This window comes from Pongo abelii, chromosome 11, assembly GCF_028885655.2.
Source record: "Pongo abelii isolate AG06213 chromosome 11, NHGRI_mPonAbe1-v2.0_pri, whole genome shotgun sequence".
NCBI lineage: Eukaryota > Metazoa > Chordata > Mammalia > Primates > Hominidae > Pongo > Pongo abelii.
In genome coordinates, this window is record NC_071996.2 from 61,310,781 (window position 1) to 61,331,411 (window position 20,631).

General features: G+C 43.9%; 1 long non-coding RNA gene and 1 pseudogene across 4 annotated transcripts in view; one reads left to right on the plus strand and one right to left on the minus strand.

Annotated features, from left to right (window-relative positions):
- Positions 1–20,631, minus strand: part of LOC129057841 (uncharacterized) — a 90,345-nt gene that overhangs the window by 35,940 nt on the left and 33,774 nt on the right. The window lies entirely within an intron of this gene.
- LOC100455923 (olfactory receptor 7E24-like) lies at positions 17,786–19,655 on the plus strand (annotated as a pseudogene).

The window sequence follows — 20,631 nt, forward strand, 5'->3', positions numbered from 1 at the left end:
CGTCAATTAACCAGACTTTTAAAAAAGTTTGTAGAGATTCCTAGTAAGCTGTTAGTAACAGTTACCCCTTGGAGAATGGGAGTGGGAGTATAAGAAAAAAAGCATCTTTCATATTTTACGCTTCTGTATAATATGTACTACTTTTGGTAAGTATATACTACTTTTTGGCAATTTTTAAAAAGGTTTTAATAAGTGTGACATACTCAATGCATGCAACACTGAATAGCCCTAGAAGACAGTAGATTTACATGTACTGATACATAAAGGCATTCACAATCACTGTTAAGTAGAAAAAGACAACTTGTACAAAAATATACGATCACTGTTATGGAAAAATACAATAAAATTATGTGTACACCTATATACTTAGTTGTGTGTGTGTGTGTGTAGACCTGGAGGATGGCTACCAAATATTTAGCAGTAATTTTACAGTATTTACTTTTGGGCAGTGATACCATTGTGGGTTTGTGGAGGAGTGACTTATTTTTAATTTTGGTTTTAGGGTTCTGAGGCTATATCATTTTCATAATTATAAAAAAAAATTTTTTAAATAGCATAACTGAAGAAATTGCTTTGACCAAAAGCAGGACTATCCCATCCTCTGAGAGTGAGGCAAGATCTGTACAGATATAGAAAAGTTTGTAGGTTGGACAGCAGATAGAAGATTCTGTACTTTTGGCCTCAATTTTCTCAACAAAATTAGTCATCTGGTGAGAGTGTAGGGGAATGGGTGTTGGGGGAGTAGGGACTTTCAGGAAGCTGCAAAGGTCTGAAAGTGTTTGTAAGAGGAAAGACAGAGAAAGGCTTTTGAGGCTAAGTGAGAAACCCTGCCTAAGGTCAAGGTTAGAAATGCCCTCAGAGGGGCTGGCGCAGTGGCTCACGCCTGTAACCCCAGTGTTTTGGGAGGCCGAGGTGGGCAAATCACGAGGTCAAGGGTTCGAGACCAGCCTGGCCAACATGGTGAAACACTGTCTCTACAAAATATACAAAAAATTAGCCAGGCGTGGTGGTAGGCACCTTTAATCCCAGCTACTCGGGATGAGGCAGGAGAATCGCTTGAACCGGGAGGTGGAGGTTGCGGTGAGCCAAGACCACGCCACAGGACTCCAGCCTGGGCAACAGAGCAAGTCTCCATCTCAAAAAAAAAAAAAAAAAGAAAGAAAGAAATGCCCTCAGAGGCCAATGTGTGAGGCGGCCAGGAGGGGTTTCCAGCAAACTAAAGAGGGCAGGATTAATCAAGGTGGGCCCTAGTGCCTCCACCACAGCCCAGTGTCACCATGATCCAAGAGAAGGCAGAAATACAGCTTTGTAGATGAAATTATCCAATTGAAAACATTGTGCACTCCAGCCTGGGCGAGAGCTAGACTCCGTCTCAAAAAAAAAAAAAAAAAAAAAAAAAGAAAAGAAAAGAAAAGAAAACATTGATAATTAGTTAAGCGTTGTTTCAAACACTGTCCAGGCCAAACCAAACTTGGGAGCCCATGGCTGCAAGTAGGGGTGGGAAGGAAGGTGTAGTGTGCATGCTTTTTTAATAGAACCCTAGGTCTTTTTTATTCCCCTATTTTTTTTTACAGCCCAACACCTTTTAACCCACTGATGCTTGTTTGAGGCAGAGGGTGAGATACAGTTCAGAACAACAAAAAAAGTCATTGAGGTCAGGTATGGTGGCTCACGCCTGTAATCTTAGCACTTTTGGAGGATGAGGTAAGAGGATCACTTTAGCCCAGAAGTTCAAGACCAGCCTGGGCAACATAGTGAGACCCTGTCTCTATTATTTGATCTTATTTATTTATTTATTTAGAGATGGAGTCTCGCTGTGTTGCCCAGGCTGGAGTGCAGTGGTGCAATCTTGGCTCTCTGCTACATCCACCTCCTGTTCAATCAATTCTCCTACCTGAACCTCCCGAGTAGCTGGAATTACAGGTGCACACCACCAGGCCCAGCTAATTTTTGTATTTTTAATAGAGACGGGGGTTTCACCATGCTGGTCAGGCTGGTCTCAAACTCCTGACCTTAAGTGATCCACCCACCTCGGCCTCCCAAAGTGCTGGGATTACAGGTGTGAGCCACTGTACCCAGCCTATTATTTTTAAAAAGAATTTTATATAATATAAAAAAGAAGAAAAAAGTCAGTGATCAATTATGATGTTCAAAATAGACCTTTCTTAAAAGAACACAGGAGAAACATTAGGTTTGAATTCAAGCTTTCAATGGCAAGAATCAGCTTTGCTTTTTTGTTTGTTTGTTTTTTTGTTGTGAGACGGAGTTTCACTCTTGCTGCCCAGGATGGAGTGCAATGGCGCAATCTCGGCTCACTGCAGTCTCTGCCTCCCAGGTTCAAGTGGTCCTTCTGCCTCAGCCTCCCGAGTAGCTGGGATTACAGTCATGCCCCACCACACTCAGCTAATTTTGTATTTTTAGTAGAGGCGGAGTTTCTCCATGTTGGTCCAGCGGGTCTCCAACTCCCGACCTCAGGTGATCCATGGGCCTCGGCCTCCCAAAGTGCTGGGATTATAGGTGTGAACCCGGCCAAGAGTCAGGTTTTTAAGAGAAAAAAGAGTTTCCTGCATTCTAAAAATTTCTTCTTAAATATCTAGAACAGGAACCTGGCTCTTTAAAAGCTGATAGGAGAACAAGTTCTGCAAAATACAGACGCAATTTTCCATCAAGGGAAGAATTTGACCAGTTGGATGGAAGGGGCACTCAGAGAGGAGGAAGGGGTATTACACAGAAGAGTGAGGCTGGGCTCAGTGGCTCACGCCTGTAATCTCAGCACTTCAGGAGGTGGAGGAAGGAGGACCATCACTTGAGGCCAGGCGTCCAAGACCAGCCTGGAGAACACAGTGAGAACCTGTCTCTACAAAAAAATTTTGAAAGATAGGAGAATGACTCCTAAATCCCTTAGCTAGGTCTGAAGGCATGCAGGAAGGGGAGGGGCTTATGATCGCCTTCCCTCTTGAATCTCTGGGAGGAAGCGGTCTCCTCCACACTCCTTGCCAGCCATGGGCAGCTGCGCTAGAGTAGCAATCTCAGGACAGGTCTAGACAGAGAGAGAGCCCGAGCTAGCCTCTCCTTTCATAAGCCTCTCTGTCTCAAGAGGCTGAGAGGGTACTGAATTTCAGGCCTTGGAGGAGGTGGAGAAGAGGAGGTGAGAGGGCTAACCTGCAAGCCAAGAGTCACCGTGGTGAGGGATGAGAGGACCTTGTGGCTGAGGGCTTCAGGGTGGACTGTCTGGGTGGTGGCAAACTTAGGGAAGTGTGTGTGTGGCAGGTGCAAGCTGAGGTGGGCTGCAATCCTACCACATTTGGAACAAGCAATAGAAACAAGCATTTCAGGTGATTCTGAGGCATGCTAAGATAGGGCACGACCGAACTCAGTTTGCCTGGCTGGGCTGTGGGAAACAAGTGTGCAGCAGGGATGTGGATATTTGTAAAATAATGCTTCCAATTACCTAGCGAACAGACTAAACCCACACTTGGGGTACCAACAAGGGGGCACTCAAAATTGAAAAAAAAAATTTAAGAACACTATATTCTCCCCACTCCTCCTCCCTACCCTCCCTCTGAAGAAGACTAAACTAGTCACCTTGAGAACCAAATCAGAAATTGGACTTACTTATACTTTTGGAATTATCTCTAGAGACAAGGGGTCCATAATTTTTTCAGCACCTAGGGCATCTAGTCTAGCCCTGATTTTTTTTGAGATTTTAGAGACAGGGTCTCACTCTGTTGCCCAGGCCGGAGTGCAATGGCATGATCATAGTTTACTGCAACTTCCAACTCCTGGGCTCAAACAGTCCTCCCACTTCAGCCTTCTTGTGTAGCTAGGACTACAGGTGCATGCCACCATGACTAGCTAATTTATTTTTTATTTATTTATTTTTTTTTGCAGAGATGGGGTGTCCCTATGTTGTCCGAGCTTGTCTTGAGCTCCTGGCTCCCGGCCTCAAGAGATCCTCCTGTCTCAGCCTCCCAAAGTGTCTGGATTACAGGTGTGAGCCACCGCACCCAGCCTTCCTGATTTTCAAGTGAGTAACTACATACTCTCATCTGGATGAGGTACTCTTATCAGGGATGGGAAATAAAAGGAGGGGTCAACCTGTTACAGTAGGTAGCTGGTCGGGTATGAGCAGGGCAGGAGAGGGCCCCCCTGACACACACACCAGGAGTGTTGGATGACCATCAGGTGATGGTCAGGCTCTTGTTAACTCTCTCGCTAAAGTAATAATTGGTCACACCCGGCACCAGGGAAAGGCCATCTCCTAATAGATAGAAAACACCTGAAACTGGTGATCAGCCACTTCCCAATAAGATCTCAGGAGTTGGGCAAGTGGTGAGAAGTAACACAAGACACCCAAAGTATGCCAACATATAAAACCCCAAGTCAAAATGTCAAGCTGTGACAACCTTCTCTAAATGTCAACCTTCTCTAAAGCGTTTTAATGAACGTTCACTCCTGCTCTGAAACTTGCTTTGGTCTCTCCCTCTACCTTATGCCCCTCAGTCCCATTCTTTCTTCTGAGGAGGCAAGAATTGAGGTTGCTGTAGCCCCGTGCGGATATGGATACGTTCTGCCAGTAACAAAGTATTGGAGGTCTCCATGGGCTCCAAGAGCCCTCATGGCCATTGGGAGGATGTAAGAGAGGGTGTGGCCAGAGCCTCTCTGAGGACAGGCTCTGGGCTATGGCCATGGAGGTGAGTAGCTATGTGGAGCAAGAAAAGGGGACAAGGTTGTTGAAAAGATCATCAAGGATGAAGCAAGTCATAGGATGGAAAATAGAACCATGAGTCAGGTGCCAAAGTCTTCAGTGAAAGCCAGAGAACTTTCCAGTGCTGAACAGATGCTGGATGTGTTCAGTTTACTGAGCCTAACCTTGGACCTTCTACTATTGGACCTTCATCCAATGTAGCCCATAGTCATGTTACATGAAGTAGTAAGTTTATATGAGGGACTAACATAACACTTCCTAACTTGATAAAACTCTGTAAAGTGTGCTAAGCATGACACATTAGTTATTTTCCTCACATTGGTCAGATTTTAGCAAAACTGGGGTTCACATGTGTGATATTAACTCTGTACTCTACTGTTTCCTGTTAAACACACATATAAATTTCTCCTTTCCCATTTTCCAGCTAACAAAAGGCAACATGTTATCTTTAGAAAAAAAAATTTTTTGTTATACTTTAAGTTCTGGGATATAGGTGCAGAATATGCAGTCTTGTTACATAGGTATACACGTGCCATGGAGGTTCGCTCCACCCATCAACCCGTCACCCATATTAAGTATTTATCCTAATGCTATCCCTCCCTTAGCCCCCAACCCCCCAACACGCCGCAATGTGTGATGTTCCCCTCCCTGTGTCCGTGTGTTCTCATTGTTCAACTCCCGCTTATGAGTGGGAACATGCAGTGTTTGGTTTTCTGTTCCTGTGTTAGTTTGCTGGGAATGATGGTTTCCAGCTTCATCCATGTCCCTGCAAAGGACATGAACTCATCTTTTTTATGGCTGTGTAGTATTCCATGGTATATATATGCCACATTTTCTTTATCCAGTCTATCATTGATGGACATTTAGGTTGGTTCCAAGTCTTTGCTATTGTGAATAGTGCCACAATAAACATATGTGTGCATGAGTCTTTATAATAGAATGATTTATAATCCTTTGGGTATATACCCAGTAATGGGATTGCTGGGTCAAATGGTATTTCTAGTTCTAGGTCCTTGAGGAATCGCCACACTGTCTTCCACAGTGGCTGATCTAATTTACACTCCCACCAACAGTGTAAAAGCGTTCCTATTTCTCCACATCCTCTCCAGCACCTGTTGTTTCCTGACTTTTTAATGATCGCCATTCTAACTGGCATGAGATCGTATCTCATTGTGGTTTTGATTTGCATTTCTCTAATGACCACTGATGATGAGCTTTTTTTTCATGTTTGTTAGCTGCATAAATGTCTTCTTTTGAGAAGTGTCTGTTCATATCCTTCACCCACTTTTTGATGGGGTTGGGTTTTTTTTTCTTGTGAATTTGTTTAAGTTCTCTTTTTTTTTTTTTTTTTTTGAGACAGAGTCTTGCTCTGTCACCCAGGTTGGAGCACAGTGGTGCGATCTTGGCTCACTGCAACCTCCACCTCCCCAGTTCACGCCATTCTCCTGCCTCAGCCTCCCGATTAGCTGGGACTACAGGCGCCCACCACCAACCCTGGCTAATTTTTTTGTATTTTTAGTAGAGACAGGATTTCACCGTGTTAGCCAGGATGGTCTTGATCTCCTGACCTCGTGATCCACCTGCCTCGGCCTCCCAAAGTGCTGAGATTACAGGTGTGAGCCACCGTGCCTGGCCACTGTTTAAGTTCTTTGTAGATTGTGGATATTAGCCCTTTGTCAGATGGCTAGATTGCAAAAATTTTCTCCCATTCTGTAGGTTGCCTGTTCACTCTGATGATGGTTTCTTTTGCTGTGCAGAAGCTCTTTATTTTAATTAGACCCCATTTGTCGATTTTGGCTTTTGTTGTCATTGCTTTTGGTGTTTTAGACATGAAGTTGAAGGGGCCATTTGCGGTGGCTCACACCTGTAATCCCAGCACTTTGGGAGGCCAAGATGGGCGGATCACCTGAGGTCAGAAGTTCAAGACCAGCCTGGCTGATGTGGTGAAACCCCTTCCCTACTAAAAATATTAAAAAATTAGTCAGGTATGGTAGAACATGCTTATAGTCCCAGCTACTTGGGAAGCTGAGGCGGGAGAATCACTTGAACCCAGGAGGTAGAGGTTGCAGTGAGCCGAGATCACACCACTGCACTCCAGCCTGGGTGACAGAGTGAGACTCTGTCTCAAAAAAAACAAAAAACAAAAAACAAAACAAAAACGTTGAAGGTAGGCACAAGCTGCCAGAGGAGCCAATTCTGTGCATTTTTTATTTGACATTGCAGTAAAAGCTTGCAGAGAAAGCTTTTTACTCAACATCAGTGTCTTTTTTCTTTTAAGTCTCCAGAGAAAATGACTACCCAGGAACGGTTTTTTTAAACTTGTTTTCATTTTCCCTGTGCCAAACTAAGTATTCCTGAGAGAAAACAAACCTTCCCAAGGAATCCAGACTTGGCTCATGATATCTAATACTGAGTGAATTAACATTTTTCCTACCAAGGGGAGTAGAAAACAGGCTATAAGAAAATTCATGTTGCTTCCTAGTTAATCTTTAGCTTTACAGTGAGTTAAGCTGTCTTTTCTCCTTAATGATTTAAGTATCCCATACTAAGCTTTCCTGTCAAATAAACTAAAAGTCTGGTTTTATTCTGTTTGGAAGTTTGTAACTAAATATTTATCTATGGTCTGAAGAAAGAGGGAAAAGTCAAGTCTGTCGTGATAGAAAGTGTTTCCGTACCCATCAGCAGAAAGTGTTGAAAATGGTGATATGGTTACTGCTCTAGTAAATGCTTAAGTCTGCCAATGAAGGAGGATTTATTTGTTTTTCCAACAATGTCCACTTAATTTTCTCTAATTTTTATTCTACTTTGCTAATCAAGGCTTCAGCATGATCAGAGACTGCATTGGATCTAATCTAGGAATCTGTGGGGTGAGGGAAGCCCTTGAAAGCAAGCAGTGGCTGTCCTTGATAGAATGGAGTGAGTCCTCAATTATCTATGTAGACAGAAAGGGAAAGGTTAGTGAAGAAAACCGCAGATAATATAGAAATCCTTTTTATTTCTTTCGGCTTCTTGTCTACACACACACACACACATTTATATCACACAGCAATGTGCCGTGGTTGCAGGTTGTTTACCGGGTCCGGAGGAGGATTTTGCCAGGACTGCTTTCCTTTCTCCTTGGAATCTTCAGAGAGGGGAGAGAGGGTTGTGTTGGGATTTGGGGGTTCTTCGGGTGAACTTGGGAGAACTACTAAGGTCTCTTGAGTAGAAAGGTTTATATTACACTTTAAACCAGGTACATTATTTTCCTATTGTTGCTGTAACCAATTGCCGCAAATATAATGGCTTTTAAAAACACACATATATTGGATATCTTACAGTTCTGGAGATCAGATGCCCAAAATGGGTCTTACAGGCTAAAATCAAGGTGTTGGCAGGTCTGTGTTCCTTTCTGGAGGCTCTAGAAGAGGATCAATCTTCCTGCCTTTTCCAGCTTCTAGTGCCACATGCATGCCCCATTTTCTTTTCTTTTCTTTCTTTCTTTCTTTTCTTTTCTTTTCTTTTTTTTTTTTTTTTTTTTTTTTGAGACAGAGTCTTTCTCTGTCTCCCAGGCTGGAGTGCAGTGGCGCAATCTTGGCTCACTGCAACCTCCACCTCCCAAGTTCAAGCAATTCTCCCACCTCACCCTCCTGAGTAGCTGGGATTACAGGCGCACATCACCATGCCCAGCTAATTTTTGTATTTTTAGTAGAGATGGGGTTTCACCATGTTGGCCAGGCTGGTCTCAAGCTCCTGACCTCAGGTGATCTGCCCACCTCAGCCTCCAAAAGTACAGAGATGACAGGCGTGAGCTGCCACCCTGGCCTCATGCCCCCATTTCCAACAAGCATCACTCCAACTCCTGCTTCTGTTATCATGTGTCCTTTTTCTGACTTTGATCCCCTTGTCCCTCTTCAAAAGACACCCGTGAATAAACCAGGCCTACTGGACAATCTGTATAATCTTGCCATCTCAACATCTTAATTTAATCATGTTAGCAAAGTCTCTTTTGCCATGGAAGGTAACATAGTCACAGATTTCAGGGCTAAGAACGTAGACATTGTTCAGGCTACCACACCAAGACCAGCCATGTTTTCTCAAACCTGGGGCTGATCCTGGTCTTCAGTCACCAGAGCAAGTTTAACCTGGGCTAGGGCTTTTAGGGGTTCAGGCTACCGCAACATGCCATAGCACCTTCTGCTGGGTCCTTCACCCACTTCACGGCCTGCTTCTGGCTCTAATGCATCCAAGCAGCTGGGATGTAATTAAGCAGCTGTGGGAAAGAGCTCTCAAGTCACTGCAAAATACTTGTAGCCTCAGCGTAATCGATATGGTGAATAAGCATAAAGGGCAACATAATGAAAATGTATTTCTATTTTTGTCTCCCACTGTCTTTTTATTTTTTATTTTTTTATTATTATTTTTCTCAGATATTTACTCTGAGAACCTGGTTGACCTCCAGCAGATAAAATTCACAAAAGTAACTGGGTCCCTCTGGAGTTTTCTTCTCAGACTTGTTCACACTGAGCCTCCAGCAGGTCATCAATTACAGTTCTGGTTTCCCTGCCTGGCATAGGTTCCACTGTCTTTTTAAAACTTGTTCAAGGAAGGGGTGATCCTGCCCCTGCCTCCATGAGTGTAGGCCTCAACTGGGAGCACTGTTAATATTTCGAGCAGGACAGTTCTTGGGTTACTAGGATATCGAGCATCTCAGGCCCTTGCCCTCTAAATGCCAATAGTATCCTCCCTGCCAATCATTGTGACAATCAAAACACACTCCAACATATTTCCGAATGATCTCTAGGGAGGTGGTACTGCCAGAAAACCCAGGCAGCCCCATGACTTCATTCATTGTCAGGTCCTCAGGGAGTAATTGTTTCATGGTCCCAGCAGGTCTCTATTCAGCCATTAGAATACCTGATCCAGTGTGAAAACCAAAACTCCCAGGGGTTTAGGGCTGCTGTTGGGGAATATCCGCAGGAGGGAAGGGAACTGTCAAAGTTAGCCCACTCCCTCATCCCTGCTTACTCACCTGAGTGGGCAAAACTGGGGAAGGGGAATCAGAGAAGTTTCTGAGTTTCTTATTGATGGCTTGATCACAAACCCCTTTTTCTTTTGTGGGAAGTTTTGTGGGTTTTTAGAGTCCTATCACTGAGAATGCATCCACCCTCAAGGCCACACCCGCTTGATCCCTGGTTCCATGGTACCCCACCCCATCCCACACACAGGCCTTGCCCCCCTCTAGGGTAGGGAGTTCAGAAGTCAGGACACTGCTTCTTCATTCTGCATATGGCAGCCCAGAGGCTCACTTTGGAATATCACATCTATTGCAGCTTAGTACCTAGTGGAAACTTCCATTTTAACATTCTATTGTAGTCAAGAATTAAGACAATAATTTCAAAACAAATCATTTATAGCTGATTCTTCCATGACTGAGGACCTCTGGGTCTCTGAGTTTCCACAGCATTGTCAAGTACATACAACTCACTTTTATAAGCTAATAGCTATCCAAGTTGAATTTTGAAGACAATACTTGAAATGCCCTTTTGTCTGGAAGAATGTGTAAGACATTTTTTCCTCCAATTTTGACTCTGTTCTCATTGTGACGAATTCTGAAAGCTTTCTTAACCTTGCTGCTTTATTTTCCAGTCCCGTCAAAATGGAGGTTTGGGGACTCACAGGTAACTTCTCATTCATGTTGTTTTCTGACTTTAAAAAAGCATTTTAAAATGTCTGGAACATAGAAGAGTGAATGACTCAAATCTGATGAAAATATAATGACCTGTTTTGCTTCTACATGTAGCATTTCACTGCTTACAACACATCCACACATAGATTTTCTTTTTTGATCTTTATGAGGTAAAGAGGAGGCAAGTCCTATTTTATAGATGAAGTGTTCACAGTGGACAAATAAGCAGGTATTATTATCATCCCTAAGAAACTAAGGCTCAGAAAAGCTAAGTGATTTACCCAAAGTCACACAGCCAGTAAGTGTGCCCTCAAGATACATGCCCTTCTTGCTGTGCCATACATCTAGCCTTCTCTCTTGAACTAGAACCTGATCAGTTGCTCATAAAACACTTTAATATTCACCCTATATGGGAAAGGAAAGGTTTGGGTCTGTCTGTTTTATTGAATGTTAATGCCAGCAGAAAGCCAGATGGCCAGAAGGAGTAGTCTTTTATGGTTCTCAATTTTGGCATTGAAGGGCAAGTGAAAAGAAACATGAATTTGAGGAAATAGCAGTGCAAGGCTTCCCACGAGGCATCACACGTCTTTGTAAAATGAGTACTTTGGGACCAATCAAGCCAAGATAAACACTGAATCATTTCAGGTGAGACAAACACAATCTCCGTGTCTCTATTTTGTGAATTAGGAGCCCAGAGCACAAAACTCACAGGACTGGTGGTGTCAGGTTAAATTCTGGAGCATTCCTGTAAACATTTCCAGAGACCTCCCCTGCCCTTTGTCAACTGCACATTAAACAGCTTTGTCAGCCCAAGGGGCCCCTTCCTTTGCAGACCTCCTGCTGGGCGAGACCTTCTACCAAGGATTTCTCTCTTTACCTTTAGTTTTAGGAAAGCCCTTAGCTCCCTTTGTTGCAGTTATGTTCTGCCTGAGTACTCAGGCTTCCCCTAGTCCTTTGTACCTGAAGTTTTATAGCTCTTCTTCACTCTTCTACCCTGTCTAGCACTTCATAAAGCTGTGTTCTTTGTTGCCTTTATGTACATTCAAATACTACTACTATCCAGGCTTTATACATCACTGAGTTGTGGAAACGAACTGTGTAATGCACATTCAGATGATGATGTTTTACTGGTCACAGGAGATTCTTAAGGGCTAAGTATTTAGCATTAGCACCCAAAGTGGCAAAGACTGGTTAATACTATTCAGAGGACCCTATCTAAGAGATTGAGGTGGTTATTATAATGGGGAAGAAGTAAGAAAAAGACAAGGTAAGCTTCAAATCTCCACAATTCCCTACAAGGAAACCTCTCTTCTCTGAGCTCTATAACATCACTTTAAAGCAATTTTACAGCATGAATTATTCTGGTCAGTATAATAATAACTTCATGCCCTTCAGAGCAATTGATGATGGAGTTTTTACCTGGGACCATGGTAAAAACTCATCCCCAGTGGCTATTTACCATCAAAGTGGGTAATATACAGACTTGAGGTTTACAGAAGCAGCTCTGCATTATCCTAGGATGGAGTTCATGCCAACCTGAGTAGGGGCTCTTTCAGGTTGTCAGCCAAAAAAGCTTAAATGTCCTGCTTTCAACTTCCAACAGTACCTAACCCATCCACATTGTTGGGGTTACTGCCAGCTGAGGACAGCTGGTTCACCTACTTGGACCTGAAAGACACTTTCTTTCCTATCAGATTAGGCCCTGAGAGGCAGAAGCTGTTTGCCTTTCAGTGGGAAGATCCAGAGTCAGGTGTCACTACTCAGTACACTTGGACCAGGCTTCCCCAAGGGTTCAAGAATTCCCCACCATCTTTGGGGAGGCGTTGGCTCGAGACCTCCAGAAGTTTCCCACCAGAAACCTAGGCTGCGTGTTGCTCCACTAGGTTGATGACCTTCTGCTGGGACACCTCACGACAGTGGGGTGTGCCAAGGGAACAGATGCCCTACACTGGCACCTGGAGGACTGTGGGTATAAGGTGTCCAAGAAGAAAGCTCAGATCTGCCGACAGCAGGTACCTTACTTGGGATTTACTATCCGACAGGGGTCGGAACGCAGCCCGGGATCAGAAAGAAAGCAGGTCATTTGCAATCTACCGGAGCCTAAGAGCAGAAGGCAGGTGAGAGAATTCTTAGGAGCTGTCAGATTTTGTAGACTGTGGATCCCAAACTTTGCAGTATTAGCCAAGCCTTTGTATGAGGTCACAAAGGGGGCGGGGACTGGGAACCTTTGGAATGTGGAACCCAACAACAGCAAGTCTTTCATGAGTTAAAGGAAAAACTTCTGGCAGCCCCAGCCCTGGGGCTACCGATCGGACAAAGCCTTTTCCATTGTATGCATCAGAGAGAGAAAAGATGGCAGCTGGACTTTAACCCAAACTGTGGGGCCCTGGCTAAGGCCGGTGGCCTACTTCTCTAAACAACTAGATGGGGTTTCTAAAGGATGGCCTCCCTGTTGAGGGCCTTGGGGTTTCTAAAGGATGGCCCCCCTGTTTGAGGGCCTTGGGGTTTCTAAAGGATGGCCTCCCTGTTTGAGGGCCTTGGCAGTAACTGCCCTGCTAGTACAAGATGCAAATAAGCTGACTCTTGGGCAAAACCTGAACATAAAGGCCCCCCCATGCTGTGGTGACTTTAATGAATACTAAAGGACATCATTGGCTAACGAATGCCAGACTCACCAAGTACCAAACTTTGCTCTGTGAAAATCCCTGTATAACCATTGAAGTTTATAACACCCTACACCCTGCCACCTTGCTCCCGGTATCAGAGAGCCCTGTCGAGCCTGATTGTGTACACGTGTTGGACTCAGTTGACTCTAGCACAACCCTGGACACTGTTGTTGAAGCCAGATCGTTGCCCCAGGCCACTTCAGCCCAGAAAGCTGAACTCATGGCTTTAATTCAGGCCTTAGAACTCAGTGAAGGTGACACCGTAAACATTTACACTGATTCTCGGTATGTCTTTCTAAACCTTCAAGTGCATGGAGCGTGATAGAAAGAAAAGGGCCTATTGAACTCTGGGGGAAAAGACAGAAAATATCAACAAGAAATCTTGCAATTATTAGAAGCAGTATGGAAACCCCACAAGGTGGCAGTTATGCATTGCAGAAGACACCAGTGAGCTTCCACCTTGCTGGGTTTGGGGAATTCCTGCGCTGACTCAGAGGCTCGAAAAGCAGCATCTGCCCCCTTCCGGGCATTAGTGCTCCCTCAAGCACCTGATCTTGGACCTACTTCTTCTAAAGAAGAAAAGGACTTTCTCCAGGTAGAGGGAAGGACAAGCGATGGAGGAAGGATGGATTTGGCTACCAGATGGGAGAGTAGCTGTGCCACAGTTGCTAGAGCTGCAGTTGTACTGGCTGTGCAAGAAACCACCCATGTAGGTCAGGAGTCACTGGAAAAGTTGTTAGGCCGGTATTTCTACATCTTGCATTTGTCAGCCCTCGCCAAAACGGTGAGGCAGCGGTGTGTTACCTGCAGACAGCATAATGCGAGGCAAGGTCCAGCCGTTCCGCCCGGCATACAAGCTCATGGAGCAGCCCCATTTGAAGATCTCCAGGTAGACTTCACAAAGATACCAAAGTGAGGAGGTAACAAGTATTTACTAGTTCTTGGGCGTACCTACTCTGGGTGGGTGGAGGCTTCTCCAACACGAACTGAGAAATCTCGTGAAGTAACCCCTGTGCTTCTTCGAGATCTGATTCCTAGATTTCAACTGCCCTTACGGATCGGCTCAGATAATGGGCCTGCGTTTTTGGCTGCCTTGGTACAGAAGACGGCAAAGGTATTGGGGATCACATGGAAACTGCATGCCACCTACCAGCCTCAGAGTTCCGGAAAGGTGGAGCGGATGAATCGGACTATCAAAAATAGTAGTATTGTCTTCCCCGCTGGATATTTAAAACAACACCACAAGGGGCGTCAAACCACCTGCTAAATTTGAGGGAATGTTATCCTCTCCGCCCCTCCCCCGGCCCCGGATATTAGAGACAATAACACAGGGGTAATGTACACTCACTGCTTTATTGGGAGTAATATCATCCTCTCCCTTCTTGGATATTAGGAACAATATCACACTGTGCGTGTACGCCTGTCACGAATTTCAATGGAATGTCATCCTGTGCTTCCCTGGATATGACGAACAATATCACGGGGGACGTACAACTTCTGAGATATTGGGAGTGATATCATCCTCTCCCCTCTGGAAGTTAGGGACAATATCACAGGGGTAGTGTACACCCTCTGGGATGTTGGGACTAATATCATCCTCCCGCCCACTGGATATTAAATACCATATCACGACAGGCGTGTACACACACTTCGATATTGGTATTAATACCATCCTCTCCCTCTTTGGATATTCGGTGCCATAATTCAGGTGGGGTATACACCACCTGCAATATTGGAAGTAATATGATTTTCTCCCCCCCGGATATCGCAAACAATATCACAGGGGGGTGTCAACAACCCCTACGATATTTGGAGTAATATCATCGTCTCCCCTCATGAATATTAAGAACAATATCATAGGGGTGGGGGTGTACACCCCCTTTCATATTTGATATCATCCTCTTCCCCCTGGATATTAGGAACAATATCAGGAAGGGATGTACAGACCCTGCGACCTTTGCTGTCATATAATTGTCTGTCCCCTAGATATTAGGAAAAATGTCACTGGGGATGTGAACAGCCCTGCGATATTGGGAGTAGTATCATCCTCTCTCCCCTTGCATATTGGGAACAACATCACAGGTGGGGTGTACTGCCTCTGCAATATTGGGAGTAAAATTTTCCTCTCTTCCCCTGGATATTAGGAAGGGTATCAGAGGGGGAGGGTGTACATTCCCTGCCATATTCAACGTAACCTTATCCTCTCCCTCCCAGGGTATTCAGAACAATAGGACAGGAGTGGTGTACAGCCCCTGCGATATTGAGAGTCATATCATCCTCTTTCGCTCTGGATATTAGGAACAACATCACAGGGTTGTGTACACCCCCTGCGATATTGAGAGTAATATCATCCTCTCCCCCTGTGGATATTAGGAAGAGTATCACAGGGCTGTGTAAACCCCCTGCGGTACTGGGTATTAGGAAGATTTTCACAGAGGTGTGTACACCCCCTGCGATATTGGGAGTAATATCATCCTCTCCACCCAGGAAATGACTAACAAGGTCACGGGGAGTGTACTCCCCCTGCAATATTGGGAGTAATGTCGTCCTCCCCAAACCTGGATGTTAGCAACAAGATCACAGAGGGGGTGTACACACCCTGCGACATTGGAAGTAATATGATCCTCTCCCTACCTGGATATTGGGAAAGATATCACAGCGCGGGTATACATTTCCTACGCTGTTGCGAGTAATATCATTCTTTTCCTTTCTGGATATTAGGAAGAATATCACAGGGGTGCTGTACAATTACTTCGATATTAGGAGTAATATCATCCTCTATTTTCCTGGATATTGGGCACAAAAACACAAAAGGGTGTACAACCCCTGCGATATTGGGAGTAATAGCATACTCTCCTTCCCTGGATGTTAGAAAACAATATCATCAGGGCTGAACACCCCCCGCGATAATGGGAGTCATATTTACTCTTTCACAGGCCATTTGGAACAATATCACAGGGGGTGTTTCCAAACAGGGGTGGTGTACACCCCCTGTGATATTGGGAGTAACATCCTTCTCTCCACCTCCGGACATTAAGAACAATATCCCGGCGGGAGGTGGTACATCCCCAGTGATATGGGGAATGTCATCCTCTCCTTCCCTGGATATTCGGAACAATATCACAGGGGGGTGTACACCTTCTGTGATATTGGAAGCAATATCATCCTCTTCCCTGCTGGATATTAGAAAAAATATCACTCATGGTGTACACCCACTGTGATATTAGGAAGACTATTACAGGGTGTACACCCACTCTGACTTTAGGAGAAATAGCTCCCTAAAATGTCACAAATAATATCACAAGGTATACAGTAATATCTCCCTAGGATATTACAAATACTATCACAGGGTGTACACCCACTGTGATAACAGGAGTAATACATCCCAAGGATACTACCAATAATATCACAAGGCCGTACACCCACTATGACACAGGGAGTGATATCTCCCTAGGATATTACAAATAACATGACAGAATGTACACCCATGGTGTGCACCCACGGTGATATTAGGAGTAATATCAACCCAGGACATAACCAATAATACCACAGGGAGTACAGACATGATGTACACCCACGGTGATGTTACAAGAACTATCTCCCTAGGATAATACCAATAACATCACAGAGTGTACACACATGGTATTCACCCACTGTGGCACTAGGACTAATAACTTCCTAAGATATTATGAATAGCATCAGAGAACATAAACACATGGTGTACACCCAGTGTAACTTTAGGCATAATTTCTCCCTAGGATATTACAAGTAACATCTCAGTGTGTACACACGTGGTGCACACCCACTGTGACATTAAGTGTAATATCCCCCTAGGATATGACGAGAAACATCACAGGGTGTCCACCCATGGTGTACACGCACTGTGATGTTAGGAATATCTCGCTAGGATATTATGAATAATACCACAGGGTGTACAGAAACTGTGATATTAGAGGTAATGTCTCTCTAGGATATGATGAATAATATCACAGGGTGTACACCCACTGTGATACTGGGAGCAATATCTCTCTAGGATAGTATGAATAATATCACAGAGTGTACACCCACTGTGATATTAGGAGAAATATCTCTCTGGGATATTACAAATTATGTCACAGAGTGTACACACATGGTGTACATCCACTTTGATATAAGGAGTAATATCTTCCTAGGACATTACAAAGAACATCGCAGAGTGTACACCCACTGTAATATTAGGAATCGTATCTCCCTAGGTGATTACAAATAATATGACAGGGTGTACACCCACTGTGATATTAGGAGTAATATCTTCCTAGGGTATTATGGATAATTTCACAGTGTGTACACACATGGTGTACACTCACTGTGATATTAGGAGTAATATCTACTGAGTAGATAACAAAGAACATCACAGGGTGTACACCCACTTTGATATTAGCTGTAATATTTTTCTAAGTTGTTACAAATAATATCACGGGGTATACAAACAGGGTGTACACTCACTGTGATATCAGGAGCCGTATCTCCATAATATATTATGAATGATATCACAGGGTGTACACCCACTGTATTATTAGGAGTGATATCTCTGTAGGATATTACAATTAATATCACAGGGTGTGCAGCCACTGTGATATTAGGAGCAACATATTTCTAGGATATTACAAACAATATCACAGGATGTACACCCACTCTGATGTCAGGAGCAATATCTCCCTAGGATATCCAAAATAATATCACAGGGTGTACAATCTCTGCCTTCCAGGTTCTAAGGGATTCTCCTGCTTCAGCCTCCCAAGCAGCTAGGGTTACCCGCCACCACGCTCGGCTAATTTTTTTTTTATTTTCACTAGAGACGGGGTTCCACCACGTTGGCCAGGCTGGTCTGGAACTCCTGACCTCAGGTGATCCGTCGGCCTCGGCCGCCCAAAGTGCTGGGATTACAGGTGTGAGCAACGGTGCTCGGCCAAGAGTTATATATTCAATTAATATTTGAGTGTGCATGTACTTTTATGAAGAAATGATGTCAGAAAACCTAAGGATGATAATAAATATGAAAAGTAACTGGCATGTTAAAAGGTCTTCCGATTAAGAACTCTAAGGTTCGATTTTGTTTTTAGATAATGCGGTCCTAGCTCTTGTATCATCCTTTTACATATTCTACATCAAAGGAATTTGTCGCACGGTGTCAGAATAAAGCAGAGTGTATTTCACTGCTTCTTAATTTCTTTCAATTAGACTGAGATCTTTTTCTTAAAGAGAGAAGAGCATCTTCATTGCATTTTATTTTTTCTGAAAAGAGTAGGCCGTACTTTACTGAGATCACGGATTTGTTATATATTATGTTTTGGTCTTCTAACATTCTTCAGTGGATTTTCTCTAAAGTAGTATGTACAGAAGGAGTTGAATAGCAAAAAAGTAAATCATGTAATAATTCTGGGATTTTTGGGTTTGTCACAACTGAGAAATATTGCTGACGGTGTATGGTCCTCAAGTGTGAAAATGTTCCTTGTGAATTGCTTGCATCCAAAATATACACACAGCATTAAGGGCTGGTTTTTATCTTTTATTTTTCCAATCCTCTTTTCTTCCCAAGGTATCCAAGTCACGCAGAGCCACGGAATCTCACAGGTGTCTGAGAATTTCTCCTCCTGGGGCTCTCAGAGGATCCAGAACTGCAGCTCATCCTCGCTGGGCTGTCCCTGTCCATGTATCTGGTCACGGTGCTGAGGAACCTGCTCATCATCCTGGCTGTCAGCTCTGACTCCCACCTCCACACCCCCATGTACTTCTTCCTCTCCAACCTGTGCTGGGCTGACATTGGTTTCACCTCGGCCACGGTTCCCAAGATGATTGTGGACATGCAGTCGCATAGCAGAGTCATCTCTTATGTGGGCTGCCTGACATGGATGTCTTTCTTTGTCCTTTTTGCATGTATAGAAGACATGCTCCTGACTGTGATGGCCTGTGACTGCTTTGTAGCCATCTGTCACCCTCTGCACTACCCACTCGTCGTGAATCCTCACCTCTGTGTCTTCTTAGCTTTGGTGTCCTTTTTCCTTAGCCTGTTGGATTCCCAGCTGCACAGTTAGATTGTGTTACAATTCACCTTCTTCAAGAATGTGAAAATCTCTAATTTTGTCTGTGAGCCATCTCAACTTCTCAACCTTGCCTGTTCTGACAGCGTCATCAATAGCATATTCATATATTTCAACAGTACTATGTTTGGTTTTCTTCCCATTTCAGGGATCCTTTTGTCTTACTATAAAATTGTCCCCTCCATTCTAAGGATTTCGTCATCAGATGGGAAGTATAAAGCTTTCTCCACCTGTGGCTCTCACCTGGCAGTTGTTTGCTTATTTTATGGAACAGGCATTGGCGTGTACCTGACTTCAGCTGTGGCACCACTCCCCAGGAGTGGTGTGGTGGCGTCAGTGATGTACACTGTGGTCACTCCCATGCTGAACCCTTTCATCTACAGCCTGAGAAACAGGGACATTCAAAGCACCCTGTGGAGGCTGCGCAGCAGAACAGTCTAATCTCATGATCTGATCTGTTCCATCCTTTTTCTTGTGTGGGTAAGAAAGGGCAACCACATTAAATCCCTACATCTGCAAATCCTGCCCCTTAGTCACATTATTGTTGTTGCTTAATGGCTTTTATTCCTTTCCGCATTTCCTATGTGAATATTGTTTTCTTCGTTATGCCTTTAACTGGAATGGGTGAGTATTCTGGGATCCTTTGTTTAGCAGAAACCTCATGACTGAATCCTCTATACCTAGGTGGCCTCCTTTAGTTTCTGAGCAATAACCCTGTCATCCAGGTGGAATCACAACCATCTTTTTATATACGTGAAGTCCTCACTTCATTTTGGAATTCCCTGAAAATTGACTTTATGGAAGCAATGTACAGCAGGTCCTCCAACACCATTGGTGCGTTCAAAGTTGTGTAGTTATAATGTTGGTGAGGAATAAGTGGTTTCACTATACCTAATTTTGCTTAAAGGTGAACTTTCCAAGAGACTTTCAAAGATGTTAAGTGAGGACATACTGTACATCAAATTCATATCCTCTTCCAGAATTCATGTGGAATTTCTTTATAAACTGCTTCTAGAGAATCTATTTAGGCAGATTATGTGTAGAGATCCATGTCACCGGTCCTCAATCTTGGCTTTGAGTCAAATCACCTGCGGAGCTTACAAATGATGAGGCCTGGGTCTCATTGCCTGGGATTCTGATTTCCCTGCACCTGTGTGAGTATGTGGATTTTTTTTTTTTTTTTTTTTAAAGCACCAGAGGTGGTTGCAATGATGAAGTTTTTAGAGGCATCAAGCTCCAATGAGTAAGAACAGAAGTTAATTGTAATATGATTTCTTCAAATATTATCTTCAAATGCATTGTCCATCAACACCATACAAATGTTTATTATGCTGTTGTTTCTCACCATTTAGCATTTTCTATTTTTTTCTTTTTTCTTTTTGAGGCAGAGTTTCACTCTTGTTGCCCAGGCTGGAGTGCAATGCACGATCTCGGCTCACTGCAACCTCTGCCTCCCGTATTCAAGCGATTCTCCTGTCTCAGCCTTCCAAGTAGCTGGGATTACAGGTA